At 37.4% G+C, this 10,334-nt stretch overlaps 1 long non-coding RNA gene across 1 annotated transcript; it reads left to right on the plus strand.

Moving 5' to 3' along the window:
• Positions 1-346: 346 nt before the first annotated feature.
• On the plus strand, positions 347-9,940 carry LOC149918572 (uncharacterized). Its single transcript, XR_016465577.1, has 6 exons — positions 347-468; positions 3,281-3,346; positions 6,552-6,643; positions 8,369-8,429; positions 8,852-9,047; positions 9,725-9,940. It is a non-coding gene; the product is annotated as an uncharacterized LOC149918572 (long non-coding RNA).
• The last annotated feature ends 394 nt before the right edge of the window (positions 9,941-10,334 follow it).

Below are 10,334 nucleotides of genomic sequence, written 5' to 3' on the forward strand. Positions count from 1 at the left end.
AAAACATCTCTTCACCTTTACTGTGGGTCTCCATAAATACACTCAAAATTCCAGAGGTAAACCATATAACCATACCACCCACACTGCTGAAAACTTTACAAAATTGTATTCAGTTGCCTTCATTTTCTTCATTTACTGATGTAGGATAACTGTTAGGTCAGGGCTTGAGCTGGTGATTGAGCATCTCGTGAAGGGGCGTGGCTGGCCCAGGGAGCTGTGTTTGCAGCTGGTGTGCTCAGAAGGGGTTGGACCCAGGGTGGAGCTACCCTGGACTCATATAAGGGCTAGCCACCAACAGGGAAGTTCCTTCTGTACCTTGGCTATTTCCTAAGAAGGAATACTATATTGCTAGAGACTGTTCACTAGCTGAGTGAATTCTATTTTTCTTTCTGGATATGGCAATTAGCCTCCCTGTGAATACTTTACCTGGTGTTGCCATGAACCTCCTAGAAGTGATTCTGCTTCTTTGTAAGTAGAACAACTGGTTATGAATCTATGGTGTATATTTTGTAATGACTGTTTTGAGGATTGTATTTAAATATATTACTTTTGCAGGATGTTCTGAGTTTCTTATTTTCTTCTTGCTGCTGCTCTTGATTTGTTTGATTGTCTTTTGAGTTTTTAAAGAGATATGCTAACTATCACAAGAGGCACTGTAGTAAATTTAGCAGGTATTACTTGATTTGGAATCTGTGATGTGATGATCTTTTTAAGCACGTGGTAGTTATAGGCTAATGACTTAAATAGGATAAGGATAAATGTTTCTTGGTGGTGAGAGAGAAACTGGATTGTGTTCTTTCTTTTTCCACAATGTTTGTGTAAGAGCAGCTTGTAACACAGGTTACTCAAGTTCAGAAGTCTATCTTCCAATGTAGACCTCAAATTTTGTCTGCTCTTGTTAGGTTTCAAGGCCTCAGGCTAAGTTACAATGTAGTCTGTCAGAAGACCTGGACTTTCAACCTTTTTGCTAGTCCCTGAATGCTAAGGTACAAATAATACCTGCATCAGTATACACCTACCTTTCCCTTGTCCAAAAGCTTTTCTTAAGCTTTAACTTATGAAACAAAAAGATATATTTCTTTTTATTTGCTAACCTGTATCTGGTGCTTTCTGTGCTTTACGCCTAGCAGATCGGCTGACTGACACCATATCTAGCTAACTGATAGTCTTCTTTCCTCCCACAGTAATACTAATATATCAGGAAGTCAAGTGTCAGATACCTATCATTCAACCACCACTGTAAAAATGGCTAATTGGGCAAAGAGAAGATCTGAATCCTCCACTGAAATTCTGCAGAAACTTTTCTTCTGATTTCCCCAAGCCACCAGAATTGTATAGACGTGTCTTGATTATAAAGTTCCTCCTTGACTTTCAATACACGCTATTATCTCTGGGTTAGGGCACTTGAGCCTGAAGCCAAAGGTAAGACATGGTTATGGCCAGGATTGTTGTCTGTCTTTGCTTCCCTGACTCACAGCATGTTACAAAGAAGCTTTGTAATATTAAAGAAAGTGAAAAGGAAGCGGCTCTGGGGCACCTTTCACTGACACTAACATCTAACTGGGACCTTTCCTCATCTATAAAGTAGAAATAGTGTTGCACTTGATTATATTTGTGACTCATTTTCTGTATTACCCTTGTGCTTAGAAAGAAATGTTGTTACAAATGTGCTATTCAAAAGAAAGCAGGACTCTAGAATGACCTATTAAATAGGTTTGCACTTGTGCAAAAATTTTATTTACAGTGCAGTATGCAGAAACACTTGCATAATTTGGAATATCTGTAGAATTTCATTTTTACTGTAATGATGAATTTTATGGGAAAGCCCCAGTACAAAGCAAAGCAAATAAAGCTAAATTGGGTGTTATACATGCAGTTCCCTATCTGGCCAGTTGAGATTAATGGATCTGCTTGTGGCTCATGTATTACTCTTCCCAGCTAACCGGAACTGAAATGTCACGTGCCTCAAATTATACGTTATTGTTTTTAACTTGTAGCCTATCTGTGGATAGGACAGAGTATCAGTGTGATTCTATTAGGCTCTATTATTTCTTTTGACTGTGATTACTGGCTCATCTAGTTTTGATGAAAAGCTTCCTGATAAACACTTAACAAATAAGAACTACTTTTCTAGGTCTAAAGGAACGAATGACAGAAATGAAAGAGAATTGGTGGATCTTAATATTAAGACTAAAATGTTAGTATGGTAGAATTTCCAGCGATGAAGAAAAATTATAAAGAGTAATACAGCAGATTTGCTTTCTAAAACAGAAATCCACAGTTACAGGTTAATTAATGAAGTTAACTGCAGAGTACTGATATGAAATCTCATGTATTTCTGCCTGTAGGTTGACAGTGAAGACTAGAAAGTACACATGGTCATGCAAAAAAGGTATGTGTGCATAGAGCAACATCAGTAGAGTGAGAAAACATTAGAACCAACAGAACTTTCAAGATGACAAGGCAACAGCTGCTACCAAGCCTCTGCTTTGTGACTAGGGCTGGGCAAGGAAAGTGGTTTCTGTGTGTGTGATGCGGGAAACAGTTGAAAACAACATCTTCCCCAGTAAGAATGTACTGAGGAATAACATGAATAGGACACAAAAGGAAATTGTGGAAGTGGATTCTTTGTGAGTAACAACAATGCCAAAGGGAAGAACAATTAAATAGAAGCATGAACTGAGTGCCAAAGCAGTAATTTCGAAGGGCTTTTATTTTTTTCATTGAGCAGAAGAGAGATTTAAATGATAGAACCCTTAGGCTTATAATCTTGGCAAACTTTTTTTTTTTTTTTGAATAAACAGTGTTACTTTGCCAAATAGATTTCACCAAGCTTTTGCAGCTCTTTCAAAACCATTCTAGGCAACAAATAACAATAAATTCAATGAAAATAATAAATATATTTTAAAAGAAAGCAAAATAATAATGATAAAAGTAGCAAATGAAATTCAAGCTGAAGGTTCTTTGGAAGAATTCTAATAGAGATAAGTAATGGAGTTTGTTTTCCTGTTTGCATCATTAATTTGCAATAAAACATGAATTAGGAACAATTTTCTAAAAGTGCCTTCTCTGTCTTGCAATATGAGACTTGTCAGAGAATGTCATCTGTCAAACTTTTTCCCTTTTAAAGATCTGCTGCTTCTGGCTTGCATTTGAAGTAAGAGTAATTTGTGGATAACTGCTGTGCAGTCTAGATGTATTGTGTTTTTATGTACAATGATTTTCCTCCTGTTGTCCTATTTCATCCAACAAAGCAGGGAATTTTCTCTTATATTTGCAGAGTAAAGGTGTGATGAGAATAGACAAGTTGAAAGCACCAGAAGAGACCACAGGTGAATGAGCGAAGGTCAGTAATACAAGAAATGAGGTTGGCTATCAGAACAGTGCAAAAGAGAGGTTCTGTCATTGACATGCAGGTTGCAGATCAGAAAATGAAATTTCACTTGCGTTACCCAATAGGAAGGACAAAATGCTAATGGCTATGACTTCCAGGAAACTGGACTCCTAAATGTAGGAGATCAACAGGTATCTGTCAGACCCTCTGTTCTTGTAGCATACTTTGATTGCAATGACAAGTGTTTTGATAACTTTCAAGTGACCTTCATATTGTTCAAGGTGAAACTACAGGTAATTAATTCTGCTTTATACATTTCTTGTGATGTTATTATATCATTAACCCTGCCACCAAGCCTTTTGAAAGCAATCTGGAGTAAGTTGCATCAAGCATGGTGTGATCTGGTGATTCTGTGTGGAATTCGCTGCATTGTGACTAATACTTCATCAAAAGATTCCCATTGTAAGCATCCTTTCTGATCCTCCAATAGCAATCAGAAAGATTTGTCCATTGCCATTAGATCTGCACAGAAGAAATAACAGCATCAGAGGTGAATTATGAGGGGAAAGAGGAAAAGAATCACAAAGTACTGGTTTCATTAGTGTTCTCTTGCAAAAAGAGGCTCCTATATACAATTGTTAATACAGAAGTAGATATGGAATGATGCCATACATAAAATTGCATTACTTACATCTACTTAGGAACAATGCTACTAATAAAATAAATCTGAATCAAGCCCTGTAATGGGGTATCCAGATAAAAAGGCTTAATTCAATGAAGCTTAAAAAAAAAAGTAGAAGCTTTTTTCTTTAAGGAAAAAAAGGATTGTGAATAATACCTTATTTGTCTTCACAAAACAGGAGAGAGACCGATGACTTAATATGGAAAATGTTTCATCTGGAACAGGCTGCTTTCAGAAGAGACTTTTAATTGTTATGTAGTCTGTTTTAAACTTCCCTGCTCTTCCTTAAATACAGTGTATCCACACTGAAAAGCATGGCATAGAAAGAACAATTGAGAGGGATTTCAAGAGATTAGAAAAAAAAAAAAAAACTGTCTATTCAGGCTACTTTACAGAACTGGAGACTACTAATTATTTTTTGCCTTTATTTTCATTACTGTTCAGATTAAATTGTGCTGCTTTGCTAGTGGCAGCAGTGTGATATGTATCCTTATGCTCTGCATGACCACCAGTGGAACTCTGCTTCTGCCTGCAGCTTTTACCCTTATGTACCAAAGTATATAATGTGAATTTTGTCTTGATCTCTCTTCTCTAAAGAGTTAAATTTTCTGAAAAAACAGTGAGATTATTGAAGTAGTTTCTTATAGAAACTATTCACAAAAAAATGAGACCTATTGTAAAATGTAAGGATTAATTTATTAATCAGAGCTTTCTGAACTCTCACATTAAGCAGCTTTGTTATGCTAATTCCCTTATAAATGAATAATGGACTTATTCTCCCATTATTGCCTATCATTTTAAAAGGCCCATTTAGAAAATGAAGATGTCCTTTTCAGTTGAAAATTATGATGTGCTTTATGGCATAAGTTTTTTTTTTTTCCAAATTGAGTATTTGCTCCCTATAACTTTCTTCTTCCCCCCCTGCTCATCCTGTACTCATTTGTCAGTGTTCAAATCAAATACAGCCATAACCATTTGTCATAGAGATGCGTGCTGTCTGGAAAGAAAACACAATGGAGACAATGGGCTCTGAGAACAGAGACCCAGATCCACAAAGCTATTTATTTCCTTATGTATCTGTGGGTGTAGCCTTTGCTTCTGTAGATATTTAAAATAAAACTTTGCTGTGAATAATGGCATAGAAAAGCAAGAAGTGCAGCTGTCGAAAACAGTCAATTCAATCACAACGTAAGATTTATGTTGTACAGAAAACTATTTATTAGAAGAGCTTAGTTTTGCCATACCCTTCCTGTGTGATCTGGGGGATGCCATCTTCTCCTGCTGAGTATGTATGTGTTGTCAGTCAAGCACAAGCCTCAGGTCCAAACCTACTCAGCAGTTAAACTTATGTCATCAGATCTCTTGCAGAGTGAATGAGTTCTGGTGTTCTCTGAGGTTTGGTCTAGGCAATGCTGATGTCTTGACGTGTGTTTTCTTCTCTTTACTATGCGGAGATTAGAGTTGAGAGAGGAAACAGGACTGAACATGCTGCATGCATCTGATGAGCAGATATGCTGACCTTACTTTGTCATAACGCTAATACAAAATGTTTCTGTTCTAATAATGTGCTCTTATGACTGGTGAACATGAGCTTCTTCAGTCCCAGGCCATGGCTGACAGAGTCCTGAAGGGAAAAGCCTTGGGGCTTGTCATCTTACTACATTCCAGAGCAGCGGTAGGAGACTTACCTTTTCCTTGTGCTTAGGGCCTGTATTGGGTTTATATGTCCGGAGTTCAGCAGCAGGGAATCTGCAGGAATGGCCTTTGTGTACAGAACCTGGAAACTACCCCATGTCAAAAGCTGATTCTAGCTGGTTCTGAAAGGGATCCAAACCACTGCTGGCCAGAGCTCAGCTATGAGCAGCACTGGTTTTGCCTCTGTGACCACTAACCTACTCTATTGTTAATTGCCAATAAGCTACATTAATCTTTTCAAAACTGAGTCTGTTTTGCCTATGGGAATTATGGGTGAGTGATATCCCTGTCCTTATCTTGAACTATGAGCTTTTTGATCTCTTTATCCTGTTGTCCTGCTGAGGTGGAGAAGAAAGCAGCTTGGTGGGCTCTATACAGATAGTCAAAATAAATCCCCCACATAGCTTTAACGCAACACTGTGCCAAAATAGCCTGAGATCCTAAAGGGTCTCCATGGTATGCTTGTTGTAAGATTGGAAGGTATTTGTATACAGTCTAAATGGAGGCTGAGTTCAAGCTGCCTTAATGAAAAGAATTACAACCCCTCTAAAACTTGCAATTCAGTTTATCAATTACATGTGTCCAAACAATTAACACTGCTTATAATGTCCGAAGATTTGTCTTCCTTAAGCTTCTTTTTGAAACCATTTTTATCTTTCAGAATAGGCATTTGTCTGTCAGTTTCTCAATATCAAAACAAAAATATAATGTTCTTTGTTCTTTGTTCACCTTTTCTGCCTGGTTTGTAAACTCTTTCAGATTTGTGTCTCCCAATGTGGATGTATAGTATGTAGCACAAGATTTAGAATGTCAAAATAAATGTCATCTTTTTTTCTTCAGCAACTGTTCATTTAAGGGGACAATTACATTGATGAGGATTGAAGATAAGATGGTTTATTCTCCATCCAATGCATCAAGAGAATAATATGGAGGTAAGTTCACAACTGTCCTCTGATACATACCCTATAGGCTCCATAATTGGACATAGACATGATAAATACTTTGTTTTGCATACAATTGAACATGCAATCATGATGCTTAATAGCACAAATAGTAATAAAAATGTAAATGTTGAAGAGGATGAAGTTGTAGTAGCAAAGTTTTAAATAATAGCTCAGGTACTGCTGAAGAATTCGGTTTCCTAATAGTAATGTAACTTGCTTTCCTATTTTAACTGCTTGTTTTCCTAATTTAACTGTTCTGTTGTTTTTGTACCTGCTAACTCTCAGTCCCTTAGGGATGAAAGCACAACAAAGTCAGTGAACTTTATTTCTTTAGAAATATGAAGAGTTCATCTCTGAATGGTGCTACAGTTTGTGAAGTTAGTGAAAACACAAAATAAAGATAGAGCAGACTACAAATTGCACGCTGTTTTGGCTAACAGGCTGCACTTTGTAATGACAAAGAGTTAAGTGGTCAAGGCTTAGAGAGAATTAGAGTTGGGAGAACGCAGTTCTTTTCCAAACTAGTGCTGCTTAGGCACACTTCTCTGAACATCACCTACCATTTGGATAATGAAGAAGAAGGACAGTTGATAGGAATTTCAGCTAAGGCTATTACTGTAACATAAATTCACTATTCTTGTATGAGCTCTCAGTGTTACCTTCAATATCTCTAAGACTTTTTCTTAGGTGAGCACACAATAGCTTTGTTACCTCATGGTTTGTTTTGAGGACGAGCACATTAAAATCAGGTGATTTTAAATGATTATCAAAATAGTAGTATAGGGAAGAACTCTTGCGTAGCAGTTATTTCTCATTTTCCTCTATCCTTGTTTTTTCAAATGTATCAGTATTTGTATATTTAGGATGGCAGAGGAGAAGAATAAAGAAGCATTCGCAACTGGTGCTCAGTTTTTATTTTTAGCTTAGCCTTCTGCCTGAAAAAAATCTTTTTTTTCCCCTCATGTAAACCCAAATGGAATTCAATTTGAAATTCCAATTTAAAGTGATGGTCTGTCTGCTGTCAGAAAAGGACACATCTTTGGCTTAGTCTAACAGACTCTGAGGGAGAACCTGACTTCCTTTGTCTTGGATGTCAAACCAAGATACAACTCAAAGGACCAAACGTGTACAGTGGGATCCTCATTTAGCAGCCATATAAAGCCATAGTTTCTTACAGAAAGTTATAGGGAGAGGGAAAGAACTCGGAGCACTAAATTACAAACTAAAGGAGATGGTATGATCATTTCCCTTCATTTTCACTGTGTGTTATCTCTCAGAGACCTTCTCTGAAACAACATAAAATGTACAGCTTTGAATGATCCTGGGGTTGTGGAAAGAGGGAAAACATGCCCTCCAAAATAATCCTGCAGCTGCCTTTTGGTCTGTTCAATTTTACAGCTAATCTTTCAGCTGTCAGTTGTCCTCCCTGTAGCTGAGAAATGCTAACGCATACTATTTCTCCTGTCCCTGTGGGCACCTCTATTTTGCCAAATTTACCCACACTGCTCCTACAGTGTTCCAAGGCTGGGAAATTTGCTTGTGATTGGCCCCGTGCTCTGCCTAGAGGACTGTGTGGGAGGCACTGCCATCAATTTAATTGCTTATGAAAAGGTTAATAAATGGAATGGTGAAACAAACTGGGCCTCACTAAAAGTGGAAAAAAAAAATCCTACTGTAACTGTGAAATCAGGTAAATTGACCCTTTATTTTCAGGTCTCTATCCCTGAGGCTTATCTGCTTTGGAACCTGCAACAGGAAAAGAGCCAAGTATTTGGTAATTATCAGTTATTTATGAAACCCACATTTTTCCAGGGAAGTATTTGAGAATACTCCTAGTCTATTTTGTTCCCTTTCCTATTCTCTCTTCTATTACCTGCTGCTGTTGTTTTGACTTCCATTGAGGGAAGCACACTATTAATGTATTTTCCTAATTGCTCTGCCTCTGAATTAAAAATAAATAAATGAATCCCCAATGTTTCTTGTAACATGGATGTTCTTGCTTATGTGAACCAAATAAGTGCCTCTGTACTTTTTTTTAAAGGAAAAGATAAGAAACATAAAGAAGATGAAAATAAAGGGTCTCTTCTGGGTGGGTGTTTAAATGAAAGACCTGGTGTTGCAGATTTAGCAAGTTGTGAAGGATAATACAGAACAACATTTTTAGTCTTTTTCAAAACCACTGCATATCTCTTTGAGGCTATGAACATGTGTCCCTGAGGACTCAGGTGATAAATAATGATAACCTGTCAAGCTGGTGTTCTGCCTTAAGTTACTGGGAACTTCAGAGAGAAGCAAATGTGCTGTGGTGGATGAGCCTAGTGCCCAGACATTGTACTAAAGAGCTTAAAGGCGGCTGAAGAATTTGTAGCTTCTTGGGTTCTCCATATAGTGGGTAAGTCTCATGCTCAGGATACCATAAAACTGCTGTGTTCTTTTACTCTTTCTTGATAATCTTAAGGTTCTACCTACAGTTTTCAGGTAAGACTTAACCCAAAGCCCTTCAGTTCTGTTTCAGGTTCTCCCACTACTACTATGCCTCATCTTTTATTTTCCCCAACTTTTGGAACAGAGTTCAAAAAAGCTCTTTAAAAGTTCAGTGGCTTCCCTTCCTCCTTGAATATAACATGACTATATTTAAGAATCCTTCAGACAGTAACACAGACCATTATAGCAAGCAGTGTTTGGTTTCAGACTATTATGTTTTTCAGCTAAAACCATGGGCATTTAACATGTATGTTTTTCAGTTTCACTGTGCAGGACACAGAGCACTGCCAGCATTTGACTGACCTCCTTCTGGCTGATAGAGTAAGAAAGTTGTTTGGGCCAGCAAAGCAGAAAAGCGAAACCAAAACCAAACTGCATTTCTGGGTCTATCTGGGAGGCCAGAAATTTAATACATTTAATAACCAGCTAAGAGAGACAGTTGATAGGAAATAGATCTGTAAATACTAACTGATGAAAAAGCCCATTACACATGAATCTGAAACACATGTATTTTCTAAACTGCTGGTGTTACTACAAATATTAGGGAAGGCTGACCTGTATTTTTCTCTGTGCTTTTCTTCACAGTTCATCTGTTTGATTTTTCTTCTTGCAATGAAATCACAGTCTTTTACCACTGACATGCCTGTATAATTATCAGGTTATGAAAACAGACTATAGATGAAAGTGAAGTGGAAAAAGAGAAATAAATGTGCTGGTTGCATGAGTGCTGTCAACAAATAACTAACTGTTAGTCTTCATTTTTACCAGAATATAATTGTAAAAGGCTTCCCCAGTGTGTGAAGGGTGGTGTTCTTTGAAGAAGTGTGCTGATTTTGGCACTTCCTATATCAGAAATTCTATTATGTTTTTATTTTTCAATAAATGTAATAGAGATGATTTTTCACTCCATTTCTGTTCTTTGTCTCACTACATATTGTTCATAAGCAAATGATACAGCACAACCTTTCTCTAAGGTTTAATCCCAAACAGGATAAAAAGCATGCATAGACTGAGCGTACAGCAGCTTTGTAAGGAGTCGCAAATACTGAGAAGCACATGAGTATCTTGAAAACAGAGGGTAAACGTATAATCTCGGTCGCATTATTTGTGGTTGTAGCAATTGGACAGATCAATAGGATGGGAAAAAGTGCTTCACCAGAGGTGTAATGATAGAAGGATCAGCACGGTAGGAGGG

The sequence above is a fragment of the Phasianus colchicus genome, chromosome 3 (assembly GCF_987193195.1).
Source record: "Phasianus colchicus chromosome 3, bPhaCol1.hap1.1, whole genome shotgun sequence".
In the NCBI taxonomy this organism is placed as follows: domain Eukaryota; kingdom Metazoa; phylum Chordata; class Aves; order Galliformes; family Phasianidae; genus Phasianus; species Phasianus colchicus.